Here is an 11,908-nt window from a genome sequence, read left to right as displayed (position 1 = left end):
TTATCGCTGTAATGTATTCCTTTATTGTCCAGTATAGTTAAATTTTGTGGTTTTTAAATGCACATAGGCCCATTTGTTTTTTACAATTTCAATTAACTTACTCATTGAGAAGTTTTGTTTAAGGAAAGGCTCTAGGCCAGGATTTTAAATTGTAGAAAAAGGAGGATAGCAGCTAGCTTACCTTGAAAGTGTGGGTAGGCCATAGAACTAGTAGAAAAACACTGTGCACACAATATTTCGTCCCCTAATGGACTTTGTCAAGTGTAGAGAAAGAGTTTATAAATTACAAAATGGCTGCTGTCATGGCTGTTGTCAACTATGCAGAGTTGCCACATCTCATTAGTCTATTTACAACTATGTACACAACTTTATATACACACACACATATAATATTTTATATACAAAATAGGCCTATTATGTATTTAGCTAGCTGCTGGGACAAGTTTATCTTAGGTTAAGGTTGGGGGGAGTTCTGGAGTTGGTTATATACTGGAATGCCAGTTCCCACCTTCTTAACATGGAAGGGTTGCATTCATCATTTGGAAGTGATTTTATTACTTTAGTTGTGAAGCAACTATCAAAGTCCATGTTGTGATTGTTGGCATGGATGGCCACAGGTTTTTCTTTACCCGTTTTTACATCTTGGCGTTGGCCATTCATTCTTTTCTGAGGGTGTTTTTAGTCATGCCTATATATTGGGCCTGACATTGTTGGCATTCCAGTTATTATATTAGGTTTTCTGTAGTGCAGGTGTGGTGTCCTTACTCATTGAGAAGTATACATTACACAGCATTTTAATAGTTTCAAATATTATAATTATTATTATAAATTAAAACATATAGTAACTCCCTTTATTTATAGATATGTTTTTTGCGAATTTCCCTATAGGTAATAAGCTATTACCGTAGGTTTCATGGTAAGACTTAGTCCAGGGACCGATTTACTTTTTCATTTTGATGTCCCTAGAAGCCAAAAACACCATCCGTTCAAATTCATATATATATATTTATTTTTTATTTATTTATTTTCCAATAATCACATAAATGACAATTCTTTATTGCACATAACATCTTTGAAAGTTACTAACATATTCTTAGCCTACACATTCTGACATAGCCTACATATTCTTAACATCATATTCAGACAGGTGATTCGTCATTGTTACAATAATTTATAGTCTCTATACTAAAACTATTACTAAAATAAATTTCATATGCTGAGCCTTAACATCTACACAGCTTCCTCAATCCGGAGATTCCTCCAATGAGAAGGCCTTCTCCAAAAGAAAGTTTTTTAACTTCTTTTAGCGAATTTCCCTATAGGGAATAAGCTATTACCGTAGGTCTCATGGTAAGACTTAGTCCCGGGACCGATTTACTTTTTCATTTTGATGTCTCTAGAAGCCAAAAACACCATCCGTTTAAATTCATATATATATATATATATGTGTCCGTTAGCACGATAACTCGAGCAAAAATGTTCCGATTTTGATGAAATTTGGTACAATTGTGTAAACCTACGTTTATTTGAACGAGTTCGCGAACCAGCATGATCGGACCATGGGAACGGGGTTTTATGGGGGGATTTATGGGGTAAAAATAGGTTTTTCTAATTTTTGACCCTCAAGACATAAAATGTCCCAAATTTCTTCTAGACCATTTTGAAGAGCTAAAGAAAACCAATAATTCAGTATATTGAAGTGTTTTTGTATGGTTATTGGTTACGGAGAAAATTATAAATTAAAAATTCCCATGTTATTCTTATGGAGAATAAGTAAACTGTTGTAGTTTGCTTGTTTATGCATATATTTTAGTGATGGTCGGATCCGGATATCAGACTACCGGATCCGCCGGATCCGAGCTACAACCAGCACCCGATCGGATCTAAAAAATTCCGGATCTTGGGCTGGATCCGGTTTTGATGGATCCGATTTTTTCAGATTTTTCCCCGATTTTTTCCTAACACAAAGCTGTCTGTATCACTGTACAACCCCAATTTTTAAACCAACACAAAGCTGTCTGTATCACTGTACAACACCAATTTTTTTACTAACACAAAGCTGTCCGTATCACTGTACAACACCGATTTTTTACTAACACAAAAAGCTGTCTGTATCACTGTACAACCCCAATTTTTTACCAACACAAAGCTGTCTGTATCCCTGTACAACCCCGATTTTTTACTAAGACAAAAAGCGGTCTGTATGACTGTACAACACCGATTTTTTTACTAACACAAAGCTGTCTGTATCACTGTACAACCCCGATTTTTTACTAACACAAAAAGCTGTTTGTCTCACTCTACAACCCCGATTTCTTTACCAACACAAAGCTGTCTGTATCACTGTACAACACCGATTTTTTTACTAACACAAAGCTGTCTGTATCACTCTACAACCCCGAATGTTTTTACTAGCACAAAGCTGTCTGTATCACTGTACAACGCCGATTTGTTTACTAAACACAAAGCTGTCTGTATCACTGTACAACACCGATTTTTTTACTAACACAAAGCTGTCTGTATCACTGTACAACCCCGATTTTTTACTAACACAAAAAGCTGTCTGTATCACTGTACAACCCCGATTTTTTACCAACACAAAGCTGTCTGTATCACTGTACAACACCGATTTTTTTACTAACACAAAGCTGTCTGTATCACTGTACAACACCGATTTTTTTACTAACACAAAGCTGTCTGTATCACTGTACAACCCCGATTTTTTACTATCACAAAAAGCTGTCTGTATCACTGTACAACACCGATTTTTTACTAAGGCAAAAAAGCTGTCTGTATCACTATGCAACCCCGAGTTTTTACCAACACAAAGCTGTCTGTATCACTGTACAACACCGATTTTTTTACTAACACAAAGCTGTCTGTATCACTGTACAACACCGATTTTTTTACTAACACAAAGCTGTCTGTATCACTGTACAACCCCGATTTTTTACTATCACAAAAAGCTGTCTGTATCACTGTACAACACCGATTTTTTACTAAGGCAAAAAAGCTGTCTGTATCACTGTGCAACCCCGAGTTTTTACCAACACAAAGCTGCCTGTATCACTGTACAACCCCGAATGATTTTACTAGCACAAAGCTGTCTGTATCACTGTACAACCCCGATTTGTTTACTAACACAAAGCTGTCTGTATCACTGTACAACCCCGATTTGTTTACTAGCACAAAGCTGTCTGTATCACTCTACAACACCGATTTTTTACTAACACAAAAAGCTGTATGTATCACTCTACAACCCCGATTTTTTACCAACACAAATCTGTCTGTATCACTGTACAACCCCGATTTTTTCCTGATTTTTTTTTAACTCTTATTGAACAGCTACCCAGCTCATAGCATAAAGTAGAATAAGTTTAAAGATTCGGGGTTGCTATAAAGCTACGCTCCCATGTGCGTATGCAGGATAACCTATGAAGAGTGAGGAGGTTTTCTGCATATCACAAGTGGTGTAGGCGCCGGAATTTAGTAAACTTTTACAAAATTTTCGATTCTGGTACCTCATTTAAATTGGCTCTCAAATATTTTGTTTGTAAATCAATTTTTGTTTGTGATACAAAGCGAGTTGGGTTGCTGTTAGGACATGCTAGGTTTGTGCTAGCTCGGCATAGTTAGCAGTATTGCTACATAGATTCTGTTGTACTTTGTTCAGTAGGGATTAAGCAATCCAGTCTAATTGTGTCTAGTAAGGTATACAGTGAGGCAATATATTCGATCAAAGCATTCTCTTAACCTAGTTTAGAAGTTTAGAGTTACAGTTACAATAGAAAATGAATTGTTTATTTTACGAAGAGAATGGATGTGGGTCTAAGTTTAACTGACATAAAAAATTTAAACAAGGAGCAAGCGAAAGAATTGTTTCATAAATTAGAATTACCTATACCTAAGGGAGCTGACTTAGAGTGTTTACGATCTAGTCTAAGGTTAATGAAATTAGATGATAAGCATAAGCAAGAAGGTGTAGGTATCATTTTATGAGGATATAAGTAAGTGGAATAGGAGAGTTAGTTTTATTCAAGAACAGCTTTCAAATTAAAATTAAAATAGGGAAGTTGTTTACGAAAACCAGAGCAAGGACAAGTACGAGAACGAGGTTGAGAACGTTTACGAAGAAATCAACGACTTCAGTTCAACTTCGGGTTCTGTTGGTTTTCCAAACATGGCCGTAAATAATGAAAAACAGCCTTACTTTCTGATGGATATTACTGTCCAACATCATATGATTATAATTAATATTGCTTAATGTATGAAATCACATGTTAAAAACACTTTATTTACAATGGATTGTTTTGTTTAGGTTTTGTATTAAAATAGACTTTATGATTCTGCTTTATTCTGAATTTACTAATTTCTTACATATTTAACAATGGCGACGAGGATAATAGAAACAATTGAACAAATAAAAGAGAAGAATGAGAGGATAATCAAGTACAAAAACCTCAGAAGATCCTTGAAAGCTCAGCTTACAAATATCACAAAACTTTTGAAAGAGCACAAAGTGTCTACAGATGCTTCAGTTAGACTACATCATTTAAATGAATTGCACACGAAATTTGGTATAATACAGGACCACATTGAATTAATGATTAATGAAGATGATATTGAAGATGAACTCGCTTACAGACAAGAATTTGAAAATACCACAATTGATACCAAGGTAATGTTACAAAACCTAATTGATACATCAGGTGTCGATTGTTCAAATGATCAGATTCAGCATGCTGCTACAACAAATGTGACAACCTCAAATCTAAACTTTGTGCCATACGATGAAAGGGAAAGTTTCCGAAATTTTACAAAACGTTTGGATACTTTTATGGAACTAAAATGTATAAAGGACCAAAATCAGAAAACATTGACATTCTTACATGCTCTCACACCATTAATTCATCAAAAGCTATACGACATTTGCTCACCAGATGATCCAAGTAACAAAACATACGAAGAACTAGTACATTTATTACAACAGTACTTAGATCCTCAAGCAAGTACACTAGCGTTACAACACAAATTTGTACTTAGAGAACAACAGAATGGCAAGTTGATGCTATATTTGGACGTGAGTGGATGAGAGAGGTGAAACTTGATTGGGCAGACATGAGGGCAGTTGAAGAAACAAATGGATCTCAGCTGACATCCTTACTTGAAGAATATGAAGATATTTTCAAGGCAGAGATTGGAGAGATTCCTGACTTCAAAGCTAAATTTCAGGTGATGGAAAACACTACACCTATTTACATAAAGCCTAGACAAGTACCGTACGCAATAAAAGGTAAGGTCGAGAGGGAGATTGAACGATTGGAACGTGAACACATCATTACTAAGGTAGAAAACTCTGCTTGGGGAACCCCTGTGGTTCCAGTAATAAAACCAAATGGCAATGTGAGATTATGTGCCGACTACAAGGTTACACTCAATAAAGTAATTGAAGAGGTTAACTATCCCATACCAAGAATAGAAGACATTTTCTCAAACATGAGTGGAGGGAAGTACTTTTGTACACTTGACATAAGTAATGCGTACTTACATATGGTAATGGACGATGAAAGTGCTAAAATGCAAACCTTAAGCACACACAAAGGACTTTTTAAGGTAAATCGCCTTATGTTTGGAGTGAAGGTTGCTCCATCTCTCTGGCAAAGATTCATGGACTCAACATTACAAGGTCTGGATGGAGTACAGTGTTTCTTTGACGACATACTCGTACAAGGATCTACGTTTGATGAAACTTTACAAAGATTAAAACAAGTACTGAATGTGTTACGTAGCAAGAATCTACGATTGAACAGAGAGAAATGCAAATTCTTCCAGAAGAGCATAAAATATTTGGGACACGTGATTGATAACAATGGTTTACACAAGAGTACTGAAAAAGTTGAAGCAATAACTAATGCAAAACGACCTTCGAACATCAATGAACTACGATCATTCCTGGGTTTGGTGACTTACTACAGTAAGTTTATTTCATGCTTCTCTGATATAGTTTATCCTTTGAACAATTTGCTAAAGAAGAACAAACCATTTAAGTGGACATCAGCTTGTGAACAAAGCTTCAAGAAAGTGAAAGAAGAAATTGCAAATGAACGGACATTAGCTCATTTTGATCCTTCGCTACCGTTGGTTCTTGCTACAGATGCTTCTCCAGTAGGACTAGGGGCTGTCCTATCACATAGAATGAAAGATGGCAGTGAAAGACCAATAGCTTTTGCCTCCCGAACATTGACAAGGAGTGAACAAAAATACAGCCAAATAGATAAGGAAGCAACTGCAATATACTGGGGATTGAAAAGATTCTTCTCTTACTGTTATGGTCGTAAGTTTCTACTGATTACAGATCACAAGCCTTTAGTATCTATTTTCGATCCACATAGAACTTTACCGACAATGACAGCTACAAGGATCTTTAACTATGCACACTTCCTTTCAGGGTTTAACTACACTGTTGAATTTCGCAGAACACAAGACCATTCGAATGCTGATTTTCTTTCCCGATTTCCAGTTGAGAACACACCTGATGATTTCATGGATGATAATGCCGTGTTTCAATTAAGTCAGTTGGAAACAATGCCAGTCACTAAAGAAGAGATTGCAAGAGAATCTTACAATGACAGCACTACAAAAGAAATTATTAAATTACTTAAAGAAGGAAAGAGTATCAAAAGAATTGGTTTACATGATCATGAATTTACTCTACAGAATGATTGCTTGTTTAAAGGAAACAGAATAGTTATTCCAACTAGTTTGCAGAGTAAAGTCCTACAGGAACTTCACATTGGACATTTAGGCATTGTAAAGATGAAGGGGTTAGCTAGAAGTTATTGTTACTGGAAGGGCATAGATAACGACATAGAGAATTTGGCAAAAACATGCAAAGAGTGTTGTCAAAAACAGAATCGACCAAGCTTAGTGACTCTACACCCTTGGGAAAGTGCTGAACAGCCATGGCAGAGAATTCACATAGATTTTGCTGGACCATATGCTGGAAATCAATACTTTTTCATTATTGTTGATTAATTTTCTAAATGGGTTGAAGTTATTCCAACAAAGATAACAACCTCGGAATGGTGCATAAAGACACTTCGGAATTTGTTTTCGACTTTTGGTATTCCTTCCGTTCTAGTATCTGACAATGGACCACAATTCACATCATTTACATTCAAAAGTTTCTTAAAGATAAACAGGGTCATCCACAAGACATGTGCTCCATTTAACCCTTCGTCAAATGGGCAAGCAGAAAGATTTGTTCAGACAATAAAGAAGGGCTTAAGTGCAATGAAAAGTGAGGGAGGAGACATAAGTACAAAACTACCAATGTTTCTAACGCAACTAAGAAAGTCTGTAAACTCAACGGGTAAAGATGCGTACTCCCTTATGTTCGGTCGAAATATAAGAACTCGTCTTGACTTCATGCTGGAAACAAACAAACTAGAAACAGCAAATGAGAATGAAACTTCAAATAAAAGATGTCGCAATTTTAACATTGGAAAAAGGGTTCAAGCTTTATGCTACAACCAAAAAGGGAAAAAGTGGAGTTTTTGAAGAGTAACAGCTAAAGAAGGAAAAGTGATGTATGTTTTGGGAATGGATGACGGCTGCAACTGGAGAAGACATGTCAACCAGATGCTACCTTGCCGATTAAAGGGGGAGGATTGATGGATATTACTGTCCAACATCATATGTTTATAATTAATATTGCTTAATGTATGAAATCACATGTTAAAAACACTTTATTTACAATGGATTGTTTTGTTTAGGTTTTGTATTAAAATAGACTTTATGATTCTGCTTTATTCTGAATTTACTAATTTCTTACATATTTAACACTTTCATCCTGGGAATTTCTCGGGGTCGCCGGGCGAATCAATCGTCTCATTTATAAAACGATTCGAGAGTGCGGCTATAGTCAACAATTGGGACCAGAACAAAATTATAAAATTATAAATATTTTCCTATTTATCTTTCTCAGACGGCCCTGGATATTTTTGAGAATATCGAAAGAAAGAATGGAGAAATAGAATGAGAGGAGATTAAGAGAAGGTTCATACAAGTTTTCTCTCCAGCTGAATCGCAGGAGTTAATGTTAGCTAAGCTGAACTCACGAGTTCAGTTGCCAACGGAATCGGTAATACAATATTTCGCGGACGTAGAAAAATTGTGTGCGGGTGTTGACCCTGGGATGTTGGAGGCCAGGATTTGTGGTCATATCCTAAAAGGACTCAACCCAGCCCTCCTCCAGCAAATTTCGATGCTGGACAATTCGACAACGGGGAGACTACGGGAAAACATTTCAAAGTATGAAATGTCATAATTTTTGATAAGGCAAAGTTTAGGGCTGGAAAATATTGGTGGCACCCCTAACACGACAGTTAACGAAGGTTTGGAGAAAAAGCTAGATTCGCTAACCCAGCTGGTGCAGCAGCTACAGGTTGCCAATCTTTCCGGGAAGAGAGAGGAACGTAAGGGAGAGCCTATCCATTATCAAGACGTAGATAGGGCGAGAGGGAGATACCGTGACGATTCTCGTGAGGTTAGGGATTCTTCACATAGGAGAAGCTGGTCCCGGGGTTGGGATAGAGAATACCGGGGTAGGTCCAGGGAGAGACGTAGTGTGGAACGAGGTTATAATCAGAACGAGATGAGCTATGATAGAGCACATAGGAGTATTAGTCGGGATATGAGAGTAAGGTTCAATGACCAACGAGACATGGGATGTTATTCATGTGGGTCTTTCGGCCATTTTGCTAGGGAGTGTAATTTTCCAAAAAACTTGAATGGCCGGGAGGGGACATTCAACCCTCCCAGGTAAATTTTGATTCAAAGAATCAAGAAATTTCCGAGAGTCTTAGTAGAATCAATATTCCATCAAAATCCGAACAGATAATCTTACAACGTAAATGTATATTAGACATGCTTAGGTGGGTGGTAAGTAACACTAGTTGTTTTGATGAGCAAGAAGGTCGTAGCAGTGCAGAGACCTCGAGTAGTGCTAACGTTGCGCCACTCAGCACTGAGGTTTTGGTGTGTAAGTCCGGTGACATTGTTGAGTCAGTAAACAACAATCACAATACAACTCAGCTAGCCTTGTATGTCAATGGGGTATTGAATGGTAGGAATATACAAATATCGCTAGACTCAGGAGCAAATGTATCTTTAATTGATTGCAGTCTAGTGAATGAAGACACAGTGATCATTCCAGGAAATGTTTCGCTAATAACTGCTGATAAATCTCCTCTTAAGGTATTAGGCAGAACAAACGTCGTGTTTACAATTAATGATGTTTGTTTCAGTCAAGATGTTTATGTTATATCAAATTTAAGCTCCCAGGTCCTTTTAGGAAATGATTTTCTGCTTCGGAATAAGGTAGTTTTGGACTATGCAAAACACTTAATAAAGTTTGATTTTGGTAATTTTAAGCTAACTTTGCCTATGGACATGGATTGGTTGATGAATTTCGGGACTAGATGGGGAGAATTGCAACAACACGTAATTAATGTTTACACATTAGAAGACATACAAATTCCTCTACAATGTGGAGGTGTGGTTCCAATTCGATCAGAGGTAGCATTAAAAAATGATGTCCCTAATTTCAAAGATGACAATGTGGTATGTAAGATGACAGGTAGTGAAATAACGCCACCGGTTAATTTTGTGACAGGTACACAGAACAATTCCACAACCTTGTGTAGTAGCTTGCGTGTTGAGGAAGAAATGGACATGAAGGGAAATCGTGTGCTTGAGGCCTCACAATCAAATGATTTAGTAATTTTACCGAAGATTCCAGATCATGACGTGTTAAATACAGGGATGATGTTGCATGATGTACGAGAGGTGTCACCTCGGGATTGTGGCAAAGCACATGATCTTCAAAGTAAGCTTTGGGACAAAAATAGGAGAGATGTATTATGTGACGTAGGCGATGAGGTCTTGGTTGAGACACCGTTAGTGAGAGGAAAAGAAGCCATTAAGTTTCATCGCCTTTTGAATAATGAGTTTATGTTGGTGAAAGAGGGAAAATGGTCGAAGGATAGGTTACATGTTGGTAGACTCAAGAGAGACCATAGGGATGATGCAAAAGGGGTAGGATGAGCTTAATTGTATGTAAGGAAATCAGTATGTACTCTTGTACAATGTAAATAGTGAAGTATACTTTTGTGTATGATTACATGTTTTTGTCAGTATTTAATTTTCTGCTTGAAGTTAACTTTAAATTCAAAGAGTAGCAGTAGGTGATTTGTTAGTTTGATTATGTATCGTTTAATTTTGTGTTTTATCAATTGTTGTGTAATAACTTCCATGTTCATCCTGGTTTTTCCAAGTTTCTCTGCTATCACTCAGAAGTGCTACACAGATGCTGAAGTGCCGCTTGTTTCAGTACTAATATTCCAAACTGAGTAGGGGTATTTAGGATTGAACAAGTAAGGCTCTCATATATGGCATTCATAGAATTTTAGGCAGAATGCCTGAGTCAACGGGAATACCTGAGTGATATCCTTTCATGCCTATTGTCAAATATTTCTTATAGTAAGGTAATTTAAGTGTAGGCAGTATCTCGTTTTTGTTGTATATACAGTATTGATTTTGGTTAAGTGATGATATAGGCAGTGAGGTATCTGAATATGTTCTATTGTTTAGCATTGTTTTGAAGATTTATGGTACAAATTGTGATTATTTTAGAAAGGTACTTTTCTTTGAGATAATACCCTAGGGTTATTTTTGTATCAGCAAAATTTTAAAAATAGGTTTTATATTTTGGAATAAGAGCAGTGTTAGTGTGTTAGATTTTGAGTGTGGGAGTGTAAAGTTATAAAAGTTCTTAATAAGGTAGTATTTTTTATTACGATATGTATTGGTTTTTAATAGCTTAATTAGAGTAGGCAAATTATAATATGTGTTTTTTTTAGCGGTCATTGTATGGAAACATTTTGGAGGTTTTCTTTTTAGTTTCGGAGAATTAACTTTTAGTTTTTATAGTAAAAAGGGGTGTTTTGTGAGTTCATAAATAACGTTTAACAAGGGCTGGCCTCAGGATAGTATACCTTTACTCATTCAATCAGGACTGGCTGGCTGGTGTGTGTATGCTTATCCATGTTTGATTAGTTTATTTCATATAGTAATGTTTTATCTTAGTTGTTTTCAGAAACATTAGCATTGTTTTGGAGTCCAGTCCAAGTTGGTAAGCTGACGAGCTGATGTTGGCCGACCTTGCACACTCATCTAGTTGTCTGCATCAGCACTACTAGAGAATCAATAGACATGGTTTAGCCCCTGAGCTGAATTGATGACTAATATAATATAAATACCTCGTCACAGCTCTGTAGTTTCTGTAGATTACAGCTGTTTCGGCATTAAAATGCCATCCTCAGATACACATACATCCACCTGAATTGGCGTCGTTAAACTGTACACATACACGAACACGATAAAAACATAATACCCCCGCCGCAGCAAACCTGCAGACTAAGCGAATTTCAACTCGTCTGATTACATTTTTACTAAAATATTTCCATAAATAAGACATATTATTCCCTATTTAAATAACATTAGATTTAACGAGTGCTTAGGTTTGCTGCTACGGGGAAGGTAAAAGTGTTTTTTGACCATACGTCAATAGTATAGGATGAAATAAATAAATTTGCCAAATTTTATCAATATATACCCATAAACAAGTAAACTACAACAATTTTAATTTTCTCCATAAGAATAACATGGGAATTTTTAATTACACTATTTTTGAATTTTCTCCGTGACCGTTAGGCATACAACAGCGCTTCAATATACTAAATTATTTCTTTTTTTAAGCTCTACAAAACGGTTTAGAAAGAAATCGCAAAATTTTTTGTTTTTAGGTTGAAAAATGGGAAAAACCCATTTTTACCCCATAAAACCC

The 11,908-nt window shown here is 36.3% G+C and overlaps 1 protein-coding gene across 1 annotated transcript in view; it reads right to left on the bottom strand.

Moving 5' to 3' along the window:
* Window positions 1–11,908, bottom strand: part of LOC128986866 (myotubularin-related protein 13) — a 117,812-nt gene that overhangs the window by 62,089 nt on the left and 43,815 nt on the right. The gene's annotated exons all lie outside the window — the stretch shown is intronic.

This window comes from Macrosteles quadrilineatus, unplaced genomic scaffold (genome assembly GCF_028750875.1).
Source record: "Macrosteles quadrilineatus isolate MER2022 unplaced genomic scaffold, UCM_ALF_1.0 Scaffold_2__2_contigs__length_208266976, whole genome shotgun sequence".
Taxonomy (NCBI): domain Eukaryota; kingdom Metazoa; phylum Arthropoda; class Insecta; order Hemiptera; family Cicadellidae; genus Macrosteles; species Macrosteles quadrilineatus.
The sequence above is the reverse complement of the archived record's forward strand: the minus strand, read 5'-3'. Positions and strand labels throughout refer to the sequence as shown.